The sequence below is a fragment of the Prionailurus viverrinus genome, chromosome F1, assembly GCF_022837055.1.
Source record: "Prionailurus viverrinus isolate Anna chromosome F1, UM_Priviv_1.0, whole genome shotgun sequence".
Classification (NCBI taxonomy): Eukaryota; Metazoa; Chordata; class Mammalia; order Carnivora; family Felidae; genus Prionailurus; species Prionailurus viverrinus.
In genome coordinates, this window is record NC_062577.1 from 32,376,385 (window position 1) to 32,398,775 (window position 22,391).

General features: G+C 45.3%; 1 long non-coding RNA gene across 2 annotated transcripts; it reads right to left on the minus strand.

Moving 5' to 3' along the window:
* Nucleotides 1–238: 238 nt before the first annotated feature.
* Nucleotides 239–21,620, minus strand: LOC125155456 (uncharacterized). Of its 2 annotated transcripts, none has more exons than XR_007148228.1 (3): nt 21,509–21,620; nt 1,407–1,507; nt 239–1,027 (listed from the first exon to the last, which is right to left on the minus strand). It is a non-coding gene; the product is annotated as an uncharacterized LOC125155456 (long non-coding RNA). The 2 variants fall into 2 exon arrangements; XR_007148229.1 differs by lacking the exon at nt 21,509–21,620 and adding an exon at nt 5,140–5,198.
* Between the last annotated feature and the right edge of the window lie 771 nt (nt 21,621–22,391).

A 22,391-nucleotide genomic window follows, 5' to 3' on the forward strand; every position in this document is an offset into this window, starting at 1 on the left:
GTCTTTTTGATCAAAGAACTTCCATTTTCATCTTTTAGCCTGCCTACCAACAATACAGACTTAGGGAGGCAGGAGATACCCTCAAGGAGCTTACATTCTACAAGAAGACGCTGAACGTTCACATTTAAATTTACAGAGATAGCAGAGAACTGAGGTTAAATTAGCTAAATTAAAATTGGGTTGATGTAAAGTTAATCCAGGAAGGCTTTTTGAAAGAGGTGAGGTAGATCGGGTCACAGATCCATGAAATCAAATAAATCAAAGACAGGCTGAAGATGCGAAAGAGACAGTTCATTTAACGCCCATGTGCTCGTGTGCACACATGTACAAACACACATACACGTGGTGAGAACTGGCTGTGTACCTAAAGCAACAAGTGATTCAAGCCAGGACATCAGGATCCAGGCTTGATCAATCCTGGGAGATATTTTGGGATAATGCTCTTTGAACCCCACCAAGCCAGCCTGTCTCTCAATGGCTGGACAGTGACAGAGATGACTGAGTAAAAGAGAAAGGAAGTCCCAACCAGCCCATGAGGCACCCTGCAGCTGATCCAAACCCCAGCTCTGCAGGAACAAACAGCTCTCTAATTCAGGCAACCGTCTTTAAAACCAGGCTGTGAAGTTAAAAATAGAAGGGGCAAAACCTCAAGGGTCCTGATGCTAGGACACCAGCTCCCATATTGGTGCATTGCTGCTATCTGTATATCAGCAGAGCTAAAAGGAGTCCCAGTTACAGATTGTCCCCAGATCTGGGGAGATGGTGGGGCAGGGGAGGTTGATCGAGATTAGACGACACTCAGTGGACCGGCAAGCTGGGCTGTGTCAGGCTGCAGCCTTAACGAGGAGGTTACCCACAGCTCCCGAGCAGACCGGGAAGCAGGCTGCTGTCACAACTCAGAGGGAAGGCCCTCAAAGAAGCTGGAGGCCATCTCCTCCACTCCTGTCCATCCCAGGGCCGGCAGGAAGGGCCAGGAGACAAGAGGGACTGAATTCTTACAGCCAGGTGGGTTCCTGAGCCCTGTCCCCTGCAAAAGATGGATCCATTACTAGGAATTCATGCTGATTGCACCTTTCTCCTCCCACGCCTGCACCCCACCATTTCCACCACTATTATGACCACGTCTGTAGAGGCCCCATCCAGGTTCTCAACACTCAGCTACTCCCAGCCCTGGCAACGAGGTGCTGGGGGCTGACCACACACAAAAGAATGACCTTCTCTGGCTCTCACACACAAATCCCCAGTCTTAGCGACCCGAGAGCCCTCATCCTATGTCTCTAGCTCCCTCCTAAGTACGTCCTCTGTCCTACAGTTACAGCGAGTCAACATTCCCAATCATGAACTCATCGAAATAGAATATTCGCCTAGCTTCAAATCACCCCCCCCCCCCAAAGGGGCATTATTACCTGGTGGTTTTGCCACATCTCCAAAAATCCTTCGCTGCTCTTTCCTCCAGAAGGTGGAGCTTCACTTCCATCTCCTTGGGTATGGACTTAGTGACCCGCTTCTAACAAAGCATGGGAAGAGTGAGCTAGTAATGTTTCAACAGAAAATCCTGATGAGCAATTATCCACAGAGGATAAAGCACGCAGTTTCCCAGGGGCAGGAAAGATTTTCTAGTTCATCTGGATACTAAGGTACGTAGAGGCAGGAATACTACATTATTCTGGAAAATTAGGCTGAAAGAGAGAGAGAGAGCGAGCCTTCAAGAGCTCGTGTCCCCAGTAATAAGTCATAGTGAGATCATGTGCCTCCTGATATAATTCAATGGGAAGGATACCCCTCCCCTGGGGTATTCTTCCTAAAAACCAAACACATGGGGGAAAGCTGAGAAATGGACACAGGCTGGAGAAGACAGAGGACTGAATGGAACACGGTATCCTCGACGCGATCCCGGAACGGAAGACGCTCAGTGGGAAAGCTGGCAAAAGTGGAATAAAATCGCGTTTCCATACTAGCATTGTACCAGTGTTAATCTCTTAGTTTGGATACATGTGCCGTGATTGTGTAAGAGGTTAACATTAGGGGAAGTTGGGTGAAGGGTCCATGGAACTCTGTACTATCTTTGCAACTTTTCTGCAAATCTGAAAAAACTTCAAAATCAAAAGCTTTTGGTTTTTACAAAAGAACTCATCGTCTTGTTCCTCCCTCCCCACGTTAAAAAAAAAAAAAAACCGACAAGACCTCTCTATCCTCACATCCCCATTTATGTTGCTTCATTTCACAAAGTCCATGTCGCAGGGTTATTTCCCTTCCCAGAACTCACCGGGCCCCCCTCTTGCTTCAGGAACTTTGCTCCCAATGGCTCTTTTTGAAACTTGCCCCCTGCCTTCCTGCCGCCGGCCCTGTAATGCTGGTCCAGAAGGGTCAGTCGCGGGCTCAACTTCCCCGTGAGTCTCCCATAGTCCACACTCCCCACTCTGGATGTTGGGCGTTTTTTGGTCTGCAACACTCATCTCCATCTTTAGAACTGGAGAATGCCTTTGCAGGAGGAACACTCAGCTTGGAAAGGTCCACCACACGCTCTCCCTCCCTCTTTTCCCCACCTACTCCTCAAAGGCACCTCACCCCCGGCCTTGGGTGAGGACAGCACAACAGTGCCTCCTGGTGACCGGCGTGGGGCACTGCAGAGTCAGCAGCTCCGCATTCCCTGCACAGCTTTGGAGCTGGGCTCATGGCTGACTGACCCTGGCCTCCTTTGCCCCTTCCCATTTGGGTGCACACCCTTTCTCAATGGCTTGCGGGCTTTCTCTCTCTTTGCTCCTGCAGCCCCGGGTGCCTTTACTTCCTCTTTTTGTTACATTTGTGGACAAACTAATGGTTTTAATTGAGACCAATAAGAAGGAGCCTCATTATATAGCAAACGGGGAAAGGGAAGAATAACCATGAGTTCCGAGCAGAAATTAGATCAAATAAAGACTCGGCCCCATCGGCTTCTAAAACCTTCGAAACCACTCAGAAACTCCATCCAGATTTTCCATAAGTCTCTCTCTACTTGCTCATCCTTTCCTATTTTTCCTCACACTCCAATGTTCAAAATGAAAAATTTTATCTATTTTTATTCAATACTATCATATTTCTCTTTTAATTACTAGCCTTGCAAGAGTATTGTTTTCTACTATTTTTCATGGCAAATGCACAGTACTTAATCTATACTACGGGTTAAATAGGTTTTTGGCAGCCAGCCCTGGAGCCATGCCAGCACTGATATCCTTGTTGTTATGGGAAAAAGCTTCAGACAACTAATTCAAATGAATTTTTGGAACTCAACCCATTTATAAGTCAGGAACTGCCTGTGCTGCCTTGGATGGTTATTTGATTGGTTTGGGGGGGGGGGTAGGTCTTTCTTGTTTTCCAAATGAACTCATTCAGTGTGCAACAAATACATATTAAGGCCTATTACAGGAAGGCCCTATTCTAGGCCCAGGGGATGCTGGGGGACCCAGTCAATTCCTGCCATCGCAGAAAGGGAACCAGGTCCCCTAGACCTTGAACCAGATCCAAGACCAGGTTGAAGGTAAAGGCTGCGGGAGCGAGGTGGGGAGGGGCGGTATGTATTAGTCAAGGTTCACCAGAGAAACATTTATAGGATATATACATACCGTGAACATCATATATCATGTATAGGTACGGATACAGATATCTATCTATAACACAGGTGCTGAGAGAGCGAGAGAACTATTTTAAGGAATTGACTTATGTCATCGTGGAAGCTGGCAAATCTGAAATCTGGAAGGAAGGTGGGCAGGCTAGGTAAAAGTTGATGCCGTCTAGAGTCTGAAATCTGGGGCGCCCGTCTAGCTCCGTCGGTTAAGCGTCAGACTTAGGCTCAGGTCATGATCTCACGGTTCGTGAGTTCAAGCCCTGCATCGGGCTCTCTGCTGTCAGCACAGATCCCGCTTCGGATCATTTGTCTCCCTCTCTCTCTGTCCTCTCTCTCACTCTCTCTCTCTCTCAAAAATAAACAAACATTAAAGAGAAAACCCTGCAGGCCAGCTAGGAGGTGAGAAGCTTCAGGAATTTTTTATACTGCGGTCTTAAGGGAGAATTTCTTCTTCTTTGGGAAACCTCAGTCTTTGCTCTTCAGGCCTTCAATTGATTGGATGAGGCCCAACCACATTATGGAGGCTAATCTAGTTCTCTCAAAGTCTACTGGTTTTACATATCAATCACATCTAAAAAATATCTTTGCAGCAACATCTAGACTGGTCTTTGAGCCAACAAGTGGGCTCCACAGCCTAGCCAAGACAGCATATAAAATTAACCATCACATAACAGAAGCTCAGTGAGCCCTAAAGCCCAAAGGTAGGGCTCTTATCCTGCTCTAGGGAATAAGGTACAAGCAGAGACTAAATTCTGAGCCCGGTGAACAACGGCACAGAGAACTAGCACATCTTTCCACGTCCCCTGTGCGGTCTATCCCATGACATGCCCGCAGACTACTGCACTGTATTGTACTCACCCCCACACCCCAACAGGAGCGTGCCCCCCACTTCCTCAAGACCCTAGGAGGCTGGGCAAGCCACCTGTCCGCCCTGAATGCTAACGGCAAGTTCAGGCTCGCTCCACTGGGTATCCGCCTAAAGCCAGCAAGGCAGAGCGGACAGAGTGCCTCCACCACCCCTTCTTTCCCGCGGGCTCCTCCCTGGCATCCACTGCACATTCACATGTAAGAATGTGACTCTGTCCCTCAGACCCCGGAGGCGCAGCGCAGATGGCCCCCTGCCCACCTCGGTCCCCCGGCCCCTCCCGCCACCCGAGGAGGGGCTCGTCAGCATCTGTCAGTGCCGCCTGAGCAGTCCGTCAGCCTTACACCGCTGTCACCATGAGACGTGGCGGAACGAAAACAAAAGACGTGACAAATTTGTCCTTTTCTCTTTCATAATTAACCAAAATATCTCAGCATGTAGCAAAGCACGGCTCCTAATTAACAGACAGGCGAGAGGCGATTAAGAAAAAAAGCTGCCGCCCCTCTCAACACCCCTCCCACACACCCCTCCCCTCCTCCTTACCTTGCAGCACCCCCTCCACACCCCCCCCCAACCCTGGTAATTATATTTGCAGAAGAGAATGATATTCTGGTCAGACACGACAGATAGAAAGAGCCCAGTCCCCAGTGAGGCAATTAATATTTCACACCTGCCAAAGCAAAGTGGCCAGGGGAGGGGGAGGCGCGGGGAGGGCGACTGCGTTGTCACAAGGCCAGAGTGTGCAAAAGCCAAGTGGGGACAGGCCTTCTGTTGGGCTGCGGGAATGGGCAGGCCGGGCTGGCACAGAAAACAGCCCTTCAGGGTGCGCATAGAGTGGGGGCAGGGGACCATTGGGCAGAACAAAGGATCCGCGATTCTACATCCTTCTTGGGTACCCTCCTACCCTGTTTCGCAACTCCCAGCTCACTTATGCACTCCGTACACACTCCACCCCCTGGGGGAGCAGCACGAGATCTAAGGGGTGGGGGTGAGCAAACACAGAGGAAGCAAGCACAAAACATTCACCAGTGACCTGGAGCCGCACCCCCTCCCCCCCTTCATAAGCTGCATGGGAGTCATATACAGCAGAGGCAATGTTTATGGTTGACCCTGTCTTCTACAGGCACACTTCCTCACAGCCTCTCTCGTGCTCCCCGGTGACCCATGTGCGCACACACGCACGCAGGCGTACTTACACACACATGATCACACTCGCACGCGTGTGTTTACGCACGCACACACAACCGTTTCCAAGTCAAGCAATCAGCCGAGAGTCAGTGACTATACTTATTATGTTCAAGTCCCGGCCCCCTGAGATTCTAACAAGAGCTATGGGGATGGAACTGCTGTCGATTTCAAAAAGAAAGCAGCTAATACACCCGAGTCATGCTGGTAAGTGACACGGTGTGATACGAGTGGCTTCCCGGCTTCACTGAGCACCTCCTAGTTGTCAGGACGGCTCACTAATTACTCCACGTCCCTTACCTCGTTCGTTGCCTGTGAAAATCCTAAAAGGCACACAGCACTATCATATTTTATATGGAAGAAACCGGAGATTCCTGGAGGTTAGGTGTCCAACCCAAGGCGAAAAGGTAACAGAGCTGAGATTTAAGCTTTGTTGTGTCTGATGCAAAACTCGTGTCACTTACAAACGCGCGGAAGCCAAAAAGTGGAAGCAACACAAATGTGCCCCCAACAGAGGAGTGGATAAACCACATGTGGTCTAGACGTACAATGGAATATTATTCAACCTTGAAAAGGAAGGCAATGCTGTCACAGGCTGCCACATGGATGAATGTGAGGACGTTACGCTACGCGAAATAAGCCAAGAGGACAGACACCGTGTGATTCTGCTTGTATGAGGGACCTAGAGTCATCGAATTCATACAGAACGCGGAAGGGTGGTTGCCAGGGGCCGGGTGGTGGGGTGGGGGTGGGGGGGCAGAAATGGGGCGTTCGTGTTTAATGAGTTGATGAGAAAGTTCTGGACATGGACGGTGATGATGGCCACACAGCAACGTGAATGTACTTAATGCCACAGAGCTGCACCCTTCACAATGGCCAAGATGGTAACTTTTATGGTATGTGTGTTTTACGACCACTGGAGAAACAAAACAAACAAAACCCAAAACAGCTCGTGTTGTTAACTACCACCCCAAGGGGATAAAGAAGAACGAAAGGTCACTGCTGGCTTGGTGGCCGGAGCTCAGCGCTTGGAGGCGTGAGGTTTGAATGGGGCCCTGAGGGAGGGACGGGCCGCCTTGGCAGGAGTTCAGGCACAGGAAGTGGCAAAATACCAAAGAAAATGCACAGGAGCTTCTGGGGCCTCTTTGGAGAAGGAAATTGGTGGAAACCACTTCGATCCAGAGGGAACAATTTATTAGAGATGAATCTAGAAGGAAGTCCTGAGTTGAGTGAGAGGTTGGATTAGATGTCATTCAGGTTTCTTCTGGAGTAAGGATTTTAGAACTTCCAAGGACAAATTTTGAAGAGTAATTGAGTCTGACTGACGGGGAGCATCCTGAGAAGGCAAGAGGCCACTAAGGCCAGATGGAAGGCCACGTGTAGGAGGTGAGGCCAGGCTCAGATTGTGGCAGATCCATAGAAGTGGGGAGCCCTTGTACGGCTGAGCCGGGAGTGGCAGGGGACCCTGTGCCTTGAAGAGACCGTTCTGACAGAGACGGAGATGCAGATGTCCAGGAATAGAGAAAGACCTAAAGAACTGGAAGGAGAGAGAGTCCTCATACGGTCCGGAGCAGCTGCTTTTGCGGACACCGGATGAGAGAAGACACAGGGTGGCTGCAAGGCTTTGTGCATGAAAAAAGAGGAGGTTTTCAACTCCTTTGGACAGAGGAGGCGGCCCGGGTGGGGAAGAAAGCCAATGAGGGATGGAACATTCATTGTGGCCTGCAGTGCAGTCCTATTCCCCAACCAGGAATGATAATGACCATCCTTTACGCCGATGATGCTCGGTGATTCTTCTCCAGTACACATGTACGCCCCATCTGCTTCTCTCCACCCCGACTGCCAGGGCCCTGGTCCCAGGCATAGCCCCTGCTTCCCTATGGTATCACTGAGTGGTCGACGTGCACTTTATCATCCAGACCAGGAAACTAGGTTCTGGGAGGTGGAGCTATTTGTTTAAGGATAACGAATACTGTTCAAAACCCTGAGTCCCCCAACTCAAAATCAGGGCAATTCTTGGGTGCAGGGACTTATGAGGACGTTTCCCTTCGTTCCCCTCCCTGGGAAGTTTATAATCCACCTGGGCTGATCCAAAATGCACGTAGGTAAAATGGACAGTGCATATCTGACTAGGGTGAAAGGCAGGTGGGAGGTTACAGGCTTTAGTGACCCATGCACACAGCTGGGATCTCATTGTGGCCCCTTCTCATAGCAAGATCATGAGATCATGGAACATTCCTTAATGACCTTCAATGTATTCATCTGTAAAACAGCTATCATTTCTTCATTTACCCACTCTTTCCACCGGTTCATTTAGTCAAAAGTAAGTTACTGTACAGGGCATTGTACTGGGCACTGGAGACTGAACTCTGAACAGGACAAGAAAGGTCTGCCCTCAAGAAGCTTCTGTTCTAGGGGCACCTGCAAGGCTCAGTCAGTTGAGTGTCCAACTTGAGCTCAGGTCATGAACTCAGAGCCCCTGCATCGGGCTCTGTGCTGACAGCTGGGAACCTGGAGCTTGCTTTGGAGTCTGTGTCTCCCTCTCTCTCTCTGCCCCTCCTCCACTAGTGCTCTCTTTCTCTTCCCCCCTGCCTCTAAAAAAAATAAATAAACATTAAAAAAATTTTTAAGAAGCTTCTGTTCTAGTGCGTGGGGTCTGGGAGAGAGTAAAAAGGGGCTGTGCTGTGGTCCAGGCAGGAGAGAAGTCTTGGAATTGGGCACCCAGTGGGGATGGAGAGACAACAAATGCAAGTTACCTACTAGAGGTGAAATTAACAGACCTGACTGATTGTTGCAACTTTAGGACCATAACAAGAGGCAGGGGAGGGGGAGGGACCCCTATTATAAGAATTAAAGGGGCGCCGGGGTGGCTCAGTCAGTTAAGCATGAGACTCTTGATTTTGGCTCAGGTCATGATCTCACATTCATGGGATTAAACCCCTCATCGGGCTCCAGCCTGAACACAGGGCCTGCTTGTGCGCACTATCTTTCTTTCTCTCTCAAAACAAATAAATAAACATTAAAAAGTAGAATTAGAAACACCATACATGACATACTCAGCATAACACCCAACACGAACTGCTGCTCAAAGATGATAGCTTTACTTCTTGTGAGCACTGAGGCACTAAAAATGAATCAGAGAGTAGTTTCTGCAGAGGAGGGCTAGAGAAGTGGAGAACAATTTCTGAGGGAGGTGAATTCTGAGCGAAGTTTAAAGCAGAGGAGGGAAGCGGATTGACATGAGGGTGTCAAGAATTCCTGGTGGGAGGCAGAACGGAATGGACCAAACTCAGGTTTGGAGGTGAGAACCGTGAGCCATCAGACTTCAGAAGCAATCGGGGTTGCATATATGAGGCTCCGGCTCAGTGCACCAGTAGGATGTATGTAGCACTTTATTTATTTATTTTTTTCAACGTTTATTTATTTTTGGCACAGAGAGAGACAGAGCATGAACGGGGGAGGGGCAGAGAGAGAGGGAGACACAGAATCAGAAACAGGCTCCAGGCTCTGAGCCATCAGCCCAGAGCCTGACGCGGGGCTCGAACTCCCGGACCGCGAGATCATGACCTGGCTGAAGTCTGACGCTTAACCGACTGCGCCACCCAGGCGCCCCTGTATGTAGCACTTTAAAATGAAATGAAACCAAATCCAGATCCTCAAGACGAATTCCTGACTCCCCTTCAGGTCCATGAGCTTCGATTGGGAGATGTTTGCCCTCCGTTTGCAGACTCTCCCCTTCTATGCACCTAAAGAAGGAAAAACAGAGCCTAAACGGCCCCAAGACGCTGGGGGGTAAGGGACCAGGTGGGCAGGCGGGGACCAGAGCCCGAACCCAGAGCCATGTCAGCGCACCCGTAGCCAGTCTCCTGGGAGCGTCTGCTAAAAAGCCCACTCAAGGGCCCTTCGGGATCTTTCTCTTTAGCAACTGCTGCCCACGCGATTTCTGCTTCACTTCCCGTCCCCCACTCTCTGAAGGCTGCGTTGTCTAACTTGGCAAAGCTACTTGAGCCTCCAGTACAAGTGTCTATCCTGGGCCCACCAGCACCCCCACCGCAGCCCCCACAGGCCTGGATGCTGCCGTCTGTGCGGGCAGCAAAGGCCCAGCCTTGTGGAGGGAGTGGGGACGTGGCCGGAAGCAGGTCCTCCCACCGCAGGGGACACCTTCCCGGTCGTGGCTGCCCCCTATTCCTGATTCTGTGGCCCAGCGCTTCTCCAGGTAGAGTCCACAGATCCCCCGGGGTTCCCTGAGACACTTTCAAGGGTCCTTAAGGTCAAAATGTTTTTATAATAATAAGACATTATTTGTCTTTCTCAGGGGGTTGACATTTGCACCATGGTGCGAAGGCAGTGGTGGGCAAAACTGCTGATGCCGTGTGAACCAAAATATTAGCATCAAATTGAACTAATACTCATTTTATTTGTTTCCTCGCCACATGCTCACAGTAAAAAACAAACAAACAAAAAAAAAGCCACTTTTACTTACGGACGTTTCTTATGAGGCAGTGGAAATCATTAATTTTATTAAATCTCCACCCTTGAGTACTTATCTTTTTAATATTCTGTGTGACTGAGAAGTACACATTTCCTGCTGCATATTGAAGCCCAGTCCTCATCTCAAATAAAAAGCATTTGTAGGATCAAGTGGAGAACTGAACTAGTTATTCCTTACACGAAACACCATTCCTATTTGAAAGAACTGACAAGCTATGGTTATCCTGACTTGTGTTTTGGTAGAGATTTTCTCGAAAATGAACAAAATCAGATAGAAAACCTGAAAGACCACCCAAATGCCGCCAGAACCGATAAAGGAATTCAGGAAAGTCACAGGATTCAAAATCAACGTACAGAAATCGGTTGCATTTCTATACACCAATAATGAAGCAGCAGAAAGAGAAATTAAGAAAACAGTCCCATTTACAATAGCACCAAAAACAATACGACACCTAGGAATAAACCTAACGAAAGAGGTGAAAGATCTGTACTCTGAAAACCATAAAAGACTCATGAAAGAAATTGAAGACAACACAAAGCAATGGAAAAGATATTCCATGCTCGTGGATTAGAAGAACAAATATTGTTAAAATGTCCGTACTACCCAAAGCAATCTGCACATTTAATGCAATCCCTATCAAAATACCAACAACATTGTTCATGCAACTGGAACCAACAATCCTAAAATTTGTATGGAACCGCAAAGACCCTGAATAGCCAAAGCAATCTTGGAAAAGAAAAGTAAAGCTGGAGGCATCACAATTCCAGACTTCAAGTTATATGACAAAGCTGCGGTGATCAAAACAGTATGGTACTGACACAAAAATAGACACGTAGCTCAACAGAAAAGAATAGAAAACCCAGAAATCAACCCACAATTATATCGTCAATTAACCTGTAACAAAGCAGGAAAGAATAAATACATATGTGTGTGTGTGTGTGTGTGTGCGTGCATGCGTGCATACGCGCAATGGAATATTATTTAGCCATTAAAAAGAATGAGCTCTTGCCATTTACAACAACATGAATACAACTAAAGAGTATAATGCTAAGCAGAGTAAGTCAGAGAAAGACAAGTACCATATGATTTCACACGTGTGTGGAATTTAGGAAACAAAATAAATAGACAAAGGGAAAAAGAGAGAGAGAGAAATCAAGAATCAGACTCTTAACTATAGAGAACAAGCTGATGATTAACAGAGGGGAGGTGGGTGGGGAGTGGGGGAAAGGGGTGATGGGGATTAAGGAGCACACTGGTTGTGAAGAGCACCGGGTGATGTGTGGAATTACTGAATCACTATATTGTACACCTGAAACTGCTGGAATTAAAATTAAAACTTAAAAGTTGTTGGGACGCCTGGGTGACTCAGTCAGTTAAGCATCTGACCTCAGCTCAGGTCATGATCTCACGGTTCATAGGTTTGAGCCCCGTGTCGGGCTCTGTGCTGACAGCTGGGAGCCTGGAGCCTGCTTCGGATTCTGTGTCTCCCTCTCTCTCTCTCTCTCTCTCTGCCCCTCCCCTGCTCGCGCTCTGTGTTTCTCTCAAAAATAAATAAACATTAAAATTTTTTTAATAAAAAACAAAGTTGTTGGTTTAATTACACAAAAAACGAAAGGGAACAAAATGAGCCTGTCACTTAAACCAATTGACAAATTTGTGTGCGATGATAAAATTTGGCTTTCATGTGAAAATTAGAATTTTGGAAAAACGTGTCCTTGTCACCATGAACTGGACGGCTTCCCCAAATTTGAAATCTTTCCTGATGAGGTCAGTGGTGATAATAACAAGTCTGATGGGGTTTTTTAAATCCTGTATAATGAAATGTGTCAGCATTTGGAAGATCCACGTAACTCAATGAAATAATAATTTCCAAATGTCCAATGCACGATTCTACAAGATCACACATGGATAAAAGAGCCATTGGAAGTAGAAGAATCACCAGCGTATTTTCATACAATACATACAATTGAGTACAAAGGGTTCATTGATATGGTTTAAAACTCTGCATTGCAAATAACCTTTAGGAAACTGCCCTTTATTGGGGCACCTGGGTGGCTCAGATGGTTAAGTGTCTGACTCTTGGCCTCTTGATCTCTGCTCAGGTCATGATCTCAAGGTTCACCCCCACATCGGGCTCTGTGCTGCAGCGTGGAGCCTACTTGGGATTCTCCCTCTCTCTCTCTCTCTCTCTCTCTCCCTCTCTCTCTCTGCCTCTCCCTTGCTCTCTCTCTCTCTCTCTCTCTCAAAATAAATAAATAAACTTTTAAAAATGTAAAAGAAGAAACTGTCCTTTTTTGAGTTTTCGTGTAATATCAAAACTGAATAGCCACATTCTGATAAAACCGATTAAAAACTCCTACCTACACATTTGCATGGAGCTGGACTTCCTTCACATATTTCATCCAAAACAGCATATCCCAACAGATTGATTGCAAAAGCAGATGGGATCCATTTAGACACTAGAGAGATCTGCAAAAATGTAAAACAACGGCACGCTACTTACAAATTCTTTGTATTTTGGAAAATATTTTTCACGAGGCAATGTTATTTATATTAACACGTAAGAGCTGTATTACTGTTAATTTTTAATAAATTGAAAAGAAGTGTTTTAAAATGTCCGCTTTGGTTTCCAGTACAGGAAAAGATTGCCTTAGAAATACAACCCGCATAAACAAATGCTGCTTGGAGCCCTTGATGCTTTTTAAGAGAGTGAAGGGGGCGCCTGGGTGGCGCAGTCGGTTGGGCGGCCGACTTCGGCTCAGGTCATGATCTCGCGGTCCGTGAGTTTGAGCCCCGCGTCGGGCTCTGTGCTGACAGCTCGGAGCCTGGAGCCTGTTTCAGATTCTGTGTCTCCCTCTCTCTGGCCCTCCCCCGTTCATGCTCTGTCTCTCTCTGTCTCAAAAATAAATAAACGTTAAAAAAAAAAAATTTAAAAAGAGAGTGAAGGACTCCTCAGACCAGAAAGTTAGAGAATCCTGCTCTGCCTCACTATTCCCCACCGCCACTGTCACCTCTCCTTGGGCCTGGGGCCCTAGTGTTCTCCATGCTTCCAAGCCTCAGCTCCCAGATCCTGATCCATAATGTCTGACCTAGACCATAATGCGCCCCCTGCCTCCCCAGGGATTCCATTTCAAGGTGGCAGAGGAGGGCTCCAACCTTCTGTGTGTCCCTTGTCCTCACCATCTACCCCTGCGCACTCTCTCTCTCTCTCTCTCTCTCTCTGTCTCTCTCTCTCTCACACACACACACACACACACACACACACACACACATGACAATGTGTGCTCCTATAGACAATAAAGATCCAATTATTCCTCGGAGTAGCCTTTGATCCTGGAAGAGTCAACTTCTCAGGCTTTATTTTCGTCAGCCCCAGATGTTAATGGTTACAGGCATCCTCCTCAGATCGTTGTGCAAATTAAGTGAGACGGTGTTTGCTAAATTTTTCCATCTGCGAGCCCGCTCTCCACCTTTCCACGCCCTGCGCTGAACCCCTGGAGGCTTTCAGTTGGGTTTGGCCAATGGCAGGCACTGGTGGGGGATGCCAGAGGGCGGCAGGAGAAAGAGGCTGGAGGGCTTGTCTCCCTCCTACAGGGGCACACATGTGTGCACACCCACAGTTGGGCAGTGTCCCTAGAGGAGGCAGAGCTCCTGTCGGACAGCCCCTCACATGGGGCGGCTCCTTCTCCCATTGTCCTCCAGGCTCCGGGATGGGCCATCTTTGGCCCTGAGGTGCCTGACCACTCCTTGTTGATTTCCTTCAACAGCTCACCTCTTTGCAAATAGCTCCTTCCTGAAATTCTTCTCAATTACATTGTCTGGGTGTGCCATTGAGTTCCTGCAGGGACTTTGACTGAGAGATCCAGGTGTGAAATGCGGTAATGGAGGACATGTCCATACCAAAGAAATGTCCTTTTCTTTCTTTTTAAAAATTTTTATCTTTTAAAAAAAAATTCAATGTTTATTTATTTTTGAGAGACAGACACAGAGCATGAGCAGGGGAGGGGCAGAGAGAGAGGGAGACACAGAATCCGAGGCAGGCTCCAGGCTCTGAGCTGTCAGCCCAGAGCCCAACGCGGGGAGCAAACCCACAGACCGCAAGATCATGACCTGAGCCGAAGTCGGACGCTTAACTGACTGAGCCACCCAGGCGCCCCATTTTTTCCTTCTGATCTCAAGTCTTCTGTGACCACTGGGCATCCCCAGCTCCTGGCTCACCTTCCTAGGAAGGAAAGAGGAGACAGGGATTTTTATCTCACTCAGTGCGGATTATTCTTAATGCCACTTATGTCCAAGGCACTGCACAAGGGGTTTGCAAAGAAACTCAAGAAAAGGAACAAGATTCCTGTGCTTTTTCGTCTTTATGCCTTTGCTCCTGATGTTCTCTGTACCTCCAAGTGTTCTTCTCTTTCCATCAGTCAAAACCCTCAGACTCACCTTCTTAAGAGAACTTTTCATATTCCCCAACCATAAATAATGTCTTTCTCCCCCAAACACCTCTGTTAAGGCACTTATCTCTTTTTAACTTGTATTATTCAATTCGACTCAACACACATTTATCCAATGCTTATTTTACGCCAACCCCTAAGCCAGACAGTAAGCAGTTCCAGGAAAACTATTTAACAGTACCTGCCCTAGGGGAGCGTGTGCTCTTGCCGTGGAGACAGAAACATAAATACTTGTGATGCAAAGGGAAAGAGGTCATAAAGGAAGTTTATATAAAATTCTATAGGCTATGGTTAGAGGCAACACTATGGAAACATCTAGATAGATGTGGGGAGATCAAGAATAATGGAAGAACAGCAGGACCCTCTTCAGGGAGTAGGTTCAGGGAGACTAGAAATCTCAATCTAAGAGAAGCCCAGTATCCAGGCAGCCAACTGACGCAAAGTGCAGGGACAGCCTTGTCGAGGATGCTTGCTACATCAGTGAGCCTGAAGCACCCTTGGGTCCTTGCTAGGTCTTCTCATGGCCTGCAGGGGTGACATAGGACCTTCCTGTGCCCCGGTGAACAAACTCAGAGCTGCCTGGTGGGCTAAGGGACCAGCTGAGCCTTGAGGTCTGATGGAAAGGCCACCTACAGATGCTTCCCACACAGAGTCACAAAACTGGACCAAAGATGTTAATGGTGAATTCCAGCACGAGGCCCCAAACAACTAGTTGGGGCCTCGGGGGTCATCAGGCCGGGCACCAGCCCAGATCAGCCATCCCGCAGGAGAGAGCAGGCCATTGGGAATGATGATGCGTGAGTCTAGAACATCCTTCTCCCCACGGCAGCATCGGGTCTTATCAAACACAATGAAGAGGACCAGGGAGAAGGAGAAGGCATCTCCAAGAAAGAAGGCATTTACCCAGAAAGAATGAGTCACCAGTTCCTGAAAAGATGGCAAACTAGCATAAACTGCTAGCTTCCTCACCCAAAATTAATGTTGGAGAGACGAGAGCAGAGAAAATAAGTCATGTATCTGAGGATCTAAACATAAAACTGTGAGAAATCCCTGGGAGACAGAAGGCTCCTGAAAACTGGGAATAGTTGTGTGTGTGAAAGCCACAGGTGGATGGGTGAAAGGGAACAGAGGGGGAGAAGCCCCAGCGGGAGACTAGGTGGGTTCTCCAGCTCTGGTCCTGTATGCCCTCCCCCCCCCCCCCCCCACCCACACCCACACCCTCACCCACTCTCTCTCTCTCTATCACACACACACACAGACGAGCTACCTTGAGATGACCATTGTCTACTTAGGACAAGCAGCATCACAATCCAGACCTCTGGGATTCCAAAATTATCAGAGAAATCTTAAAACTCTGCTGGAATAAGAGTTAATGAGGCCAGTAGTGTGCTTCCGGGTGCTCTTGGGTGCTCCCTCGTCCAGGCGCTCTCTGCCTTGGAGCTCATCCCCTCCCCTCTTTTTGAAATTCACCAGAAGGGAACAGACTAGGATTTCAGACCCTCCCCCTACATATTACAACAGAATAACTGTATCCCCAAGGGAACATAAGTTTACAGGTCAACGTAATTTGACCCTTAGGGATAATAACACTTAAAAAAAAAAGAGATAACAGGGGCGCCTGGGTGGCTCAGTTCGTTAAGCCTCCGACTTCAGCTCAGGTCATGATCTCACAGTTCGTGAGTTCTAGCTCCACAGCGGGCTCTCTGCTGTCAGCACAGAGCCTGCTTCAGATCCTCTGTCTCCCTCTCTCTCTCTCTGCACCTCCCCCATTTGTTCTGTCTCTTGAAAACAAATAAATAAGTAAATACATAAATACATAAAATTAAAAAAAATTTTTTTAAGAAAACAACAAACTGAGCATCACGCGTCCCGTGAAGCAGGATAATTGGGACAGATGGACCAAGATCTTAAAATGAGCATAATAAATATTCTGAACAAAAGAGACACTATTAAAAGATATAAAGCAGCTGGAAGCCATAAAAAATAAACTAATAGAAATATTGTGTGTAAATCATAATTGAAATAAGTAGAAGAGATAAATAGCTAGATGGATAATCCACAAGACAGAATGTGTAAGTTGGAAGATCCCATTGGGGAATCCTCCTGGAAGGCAGCAAAGAAGATACGAGGATAGAAAATTTTAAAGTAACGCTAAGACAAGTTGTAAGCACACAGAAGTACTAACATCCAGATAACAGAATTTCAAGAAAGTAGGGAAAAAAAGAGGGGAGGAGATATTTGAAGAAATCAGAGTAAAAGATGAGGGGCACCTGGGTGGCTCAGTCTGTTGAACGTCCAACTTAGGCTCAGATCATGATCTCGCAGTTTGTGGATTCGAGGCTCGCGTCGGGCTGTGTGCTGACAGCCTAGAGCCTGGAGGCTGCTTTGGATTCTGTGTCTCCCTCTCTCCCTGCCCCTCCCCTGCTTGTACTCTGTCTCTCTCTGTCTCTCAAAAATAAATAAATGTAAAAAAAAAATTTTTTTTTAAGATGAAAGACCACAGACTGGAAAGAGTTATAGAGGCCCAATGGGATAATAAAGAAACACGCACACCTAGACATATTTTGTGAAATTAAGAAATCAAAGACACACAAAAAAAGTCTAGGTTTCCAAAAAGAAAAACAAGTCATCTAAAAATAAGTTAAAGACTCAGATTTTATCAGATTTCTTAACAGTACATTGGATATAGGAACACACAGAGAACTTTTTCCAAAGTATTAAAAGAACATTGTACCTAGGATTTTATATATAGCCACATTGTCATTTATGTGCACAAGTGCCACCAAGATATTTTCAGGCATAGGAGGTTTGCCACACAAAATCCCATTTTGATAACTCTCTTGAAAGCGCACTCAAATAAAAAGAGAAATAAATCCAGGAAAGTATTGCAAGAGAAATTTGATGGAAGAATGATCAAATTCCTTAGTAAAGCTTGTCTAAAACCGCAAGTCTCAACAGAAGATTAGAAAAGAAAACACATATTTATAACCCTCAAAACTAAGGTTTTAGACATTAGCAGGCACATAAACATAAGTGCAGATTTTAAATTGAAGACAACCACCATAATAATAAAATAGAAGATACAGCTTTTAAATAAGCATAAGAAAATGTGTCTCTGTAATGGAAACCATAAGAGAAGAAAAATTTTTAAAAAACAAACATAGAGTAAATGGAAAATACGAAATAACATGGCAGAAATAATATAGAAACGGGCCTGAGTGCAAAAGGCAATTAATTATATGATAAAGGTGGCATCTCCACTCGCTAGAAAAAGGTGGAATTTTAAATAAAGGATGTTGAGGCAACTGGATAATCATTTGGAGAAGATAAAATTGGAATCATACCCCACACTCTGAAAATGGATCAGTCATATTTGATGTATCGATGAAACTGCACAAGTATTAGAGGAAAACAGGTGAATTGCCTTATAATTTTGGATTGGGCAAAGGCTTTCTCACGAGGACTCAAAATTCAAAATCAATGGAAGATAATTCAACTGCATAAAAAAACCTTTTACATGGCCCAAATCACCATAAACAAAGCCGAAAACACATTACATACTGGGAAAATATGTGCAATGCACAGCACAGATGCAGAGCTAATATCTTATTATGTAAACAACTCACAAACATCAAGGAGAAAAAGTCCAGGCTAAACCAAAGAAAGAGGGAAGGGGTTGGGGGGTGAGAAGGAGACGGGGAAGGATCCTTAAATATATTAAAAGATCATTGGAATATGAACAATGTAAATTAAAACTACAATGACGCCATTCTGCAACTCCAAGATAGGAAAATTTCAAAAGCTCCATAAAACATTCTGTTGACAAGGATATGGGAAGACAGGCACTCAAAGTTACCACTGGCAGGAATGCAAAATGGTACAACCCCACAAAAGGGATTTGACAGTATCTGACACAACTACATATGCATTTAACCTTGACCCACTAATCCTATTTACATTCATTCACTCTGAAGCTCCAGCTCCAAAAAATAGGAAACAAGAGGTGCACAAGGTTATTCATTGCCACATTATTTATAACAACAGATTACTGGGGACAATCTGTGTATGTACATGCAGAACAGATTGGTAGAATGTCATTGTATGTCTATACCTTGGCATAACACGCAGCTGTAAAGCCGAAAAATATCTTTATACGTTGATGCAGATGTGAAGTGATTCCCAGGATATTTTTATGTAAAAGACTGGGATAGTGTGCTACATTTTTGTAAGAAGGAAAGTGTAGTAAGAATGCATGCCCATTTTTGTAAAAGAAACATAAGAAGGCTAACTCGGTGAAATTGGTTACCTGCAGGGAGGGATTCAAAGCAAGGAGTAAGTGCTGAGGGAAGGACAGAAACTTCTCCAAATGTACTGTTCGTATGGTTTGGATTTTTGACCCATGTAAATATTTTACTACACACAAAATAACTTTAAATCACGGAACACGGAGGAACGACCCTGAAGTTGAATGTAAACAGAAACAAATGAACCTACGTGTATCTTAAACTGATAAGATAACTAACTATACAGAAGGGGAAAAATTCAACCCAATTAACTTTTGGGCATGGTATTTGGGCTGTACATTCTCAGTGAGACATTCTCTAAACATAAGAGCGGCAAAGAAATTTTGAACTGTATCCAACAGTATTGTTTTGATGGTGGTATGGGCATGGCTATTCCAAAACTATTTTGTACGTATTAAGACAATGAGCAAAGGAGTAAATATATTGATGTTCCTGAGAACCAGGGCGGTTGAAAACCTGTCGGAGAGAATCACCGTGCAAGAATGAGAGACACATAAGGAAGGGGAAAAGGAGAGGAAGAATCCTCCTGTAGTAGTAGATTGGAATTAGAGGTGTGAATATCTGATTTTTTTTTTTAATGTTTATTTTTGAGACAGAGAGAGTGAGCAGGGGCAGGGGAGGGGCAGAGAGAGAGGGAGAGACACAGAACTCGAAGCGGGCTTCAGGCTCTGTGTTGTCAGCACAGAGCCCGACGTGGGGCTTGAACTCACGAACTGTGAGATCATGACCTGAGCTGGAAGTCGGACACTTCACCGACTGAGCCACCCAGGCACCCCTGAATACCTGATTTTTTTTAAGCATTCATTTTTCCTCAAATTTATTGCAATATAACTGAGGTACACTAGCCGCATATACTTAAAGTATGCAATTTGTTCCGTTTTGACAAGTGTACATTCAAACAAAACCATCACCACCAAAAAGATAACATTTCCATTATTCCTGAAAGTTTCTTTGTACTCTCCAACATCCACCTCTCCTGTACCTCTATCTCCATGAAACCACTGATCTTTTTTCTGTCATTATACAATAGAGTACATTTCCTGAAATTTTGTAGAAATGGGAGGATAGGATATGTATTTTTCTTTGATTCTTTCGTTAAACATGATTTGAGGGACGCCTGGGTGGCTCAGTCGGTTAAGCATCTGACTTCGGTTTGGGTCGTGATCTCACGGCCCGTGAGTTCGAGCCCCGAGTCGGGCTCTGTGCGGACGGCTCAGAGCCCGGAGCCTGCTTCGGATTCCGTGTCTTCCTCCCTCTCTGCCCCTCCCCTGCTCGCACTCTGTCGCTCTCTCAAAAATAATACACATTAAAAATTTTTTTAAAATATGATTTGAGATTCATTCATGTTGTGTATCAAAGCTCATTCCTGTTTATAGTTTTTATTCCTAAAATTGAAATGGCTCTGTTATTATGTTCATATAAGCTTATAATTATTATATCTTCCTAATGAATTGTCCTTTTTGTCATTATGAAATGTCCATCTTTATTTCTAGGGATACTCTTTATCTTGAAGCCCATTTTATCTGGTCTTAACATGGCCATTCTACCCTTCTTATGCTTACTATTTGCATGACATCTATTCACTTTATACCCAGCTGTATCTTCGTAGGTACAATTTGTCACCTGAAGGCAGTGTATCGTAGGGACTTGCCTTTGTATCCATCTCTGCCTTTTAATTGAAGGGTTTAGACCATTAGCAATTAATGTAATTATTAATATTGCTGGCTTTTACTTCTACCATTTTACCATCTGTTTTCTGTTTTCCCCTTTATTTTTGTAACTTTATCCTCTTTTTCTAGTTTTCCTTGGGATTATTTAAATAATTTTTAGCACTCCATTTTAGTTTGTTTATCAGTTTACTTACCTATTTATTTATGTATGTATTATTTTTTTAAATTTTTTATTAGGTCTATTTATTTTGAGAGAGAAAGAGAGACAGAGTGCGAGTGGGGGAGGTGCAGAGAGAGAGAGGGAGACACAGAATCCGAAGCAGGCTCCGGGCTCTGAGCTGTCAGCACAGATGCGGGGCTCGAACCCATGAGTGCAAGATCATGACCTGAGTCAAAGTCAGATGCTCAACCGACTGAGCCCCCCAGGCGCCCCTGTATGTATTATTTTTTTACAGAGAGAGAGAGAGAGAGAGAGAGAGAGAGAACGTGAGAGAGTGCAATTGAGGGAGAGGAAAAGGCAGAGGGAGGGAGAGAATCTCAAGCAGGTCCCACATCCAGTGTAGAGCCTGATGTGGGGCTTGATCTCACCACCGTGATGAGATCATGACATGAGCTGAAATCAATAGTCGAGAGTTGGATGCTTAACCAACTGAGCCACCCAGGCATCTCTAGCATTTTATTTTAATTTGTCATTGGCATATTGGCTACATCTCTTTGTATTATTTTGTACTTTTTTCTCTAGAGATTACAAATATATATACTTTCATATTTGAGTAAAATGTAGAAGTTTTGCAATCATATAGACTCCCTTAGTATTCCCCTCAACTGATCTTTATGTTATCATTGTCATTTGTATCATATCATCATGTAATCTTTGCTTTTGGTGATGACATGTGTTTTAAAAAACTTAAAAGGAAAAAAAATGGTCTCTTATACTTACCCAGTTATTTGTTTCTGTTCCTTTCTGGTTTTCTTCCTTCAATCATCAAGACCCAGCTGCCTTTTGTTATCATTCTCCTTCGACATGATGAATTTCCTTTAACAATTCTTACGATACAGGTATTCTTGTGACAAACTGTCTTAGTTTTCCTTCATGTGAAAATAGCTTCATTTTGACTTCATACCTGGAGGATATTTTTGCTGGCTATAGAATTCTGGGTTGATGGTGCTTTTCTTTCAGCACTTTAAAAATGATGTTCCACTGTCTTCTGACCTTCGGGGTTCCAATGAAAAATTTCCTGGCATTAGAATTCTTGTTCCTTTGTATGTAAAGTGTAGTTTTTCCTCTAGCTGCTTTCAAAGGCTTTTCTTCACCTTAATTTTCACCAATTCGATTATGATGGGTCTATGTGTGGTTTTCTTTAATTTTATCCTGCTTGGGGTTCATTAAGCTTCTTGAGTCTTGAATCTATCAACGTGAAATACAATAAAAATTCAGTAAGATATTAATGGGAGCCTGAAGCAGATACAGTGAGGGGCCAGAAGAGAAGCAGTCGGTTCTACCAAGTTGATGAAGGGAAAGAGATGCCCGGGAATGGATGTGAGCAGGCATGCAGAGTGTGGGAGAGGCGGTGTGGGAGTGAGCAACACCGTGTCGTGTGACCATGCAGACCTCAGCTCCTCATTCTCCAGGACTCTTCAACTTCACATTACCTTTTTGAAATGTTCTTTCTTTCTTTCTTTCTTTTTTTTTCAATAACCACCTGCCCTTGTTTTGTGAAACTCTTCTTTTTTAATGTTTATTTATTTTTGAGAGAGAGAGAGGCAGAGCGTGAGCAGGGAAGGGTCAGAAAGAGAGAGAGACACAGAATCTGCAGCAGGTG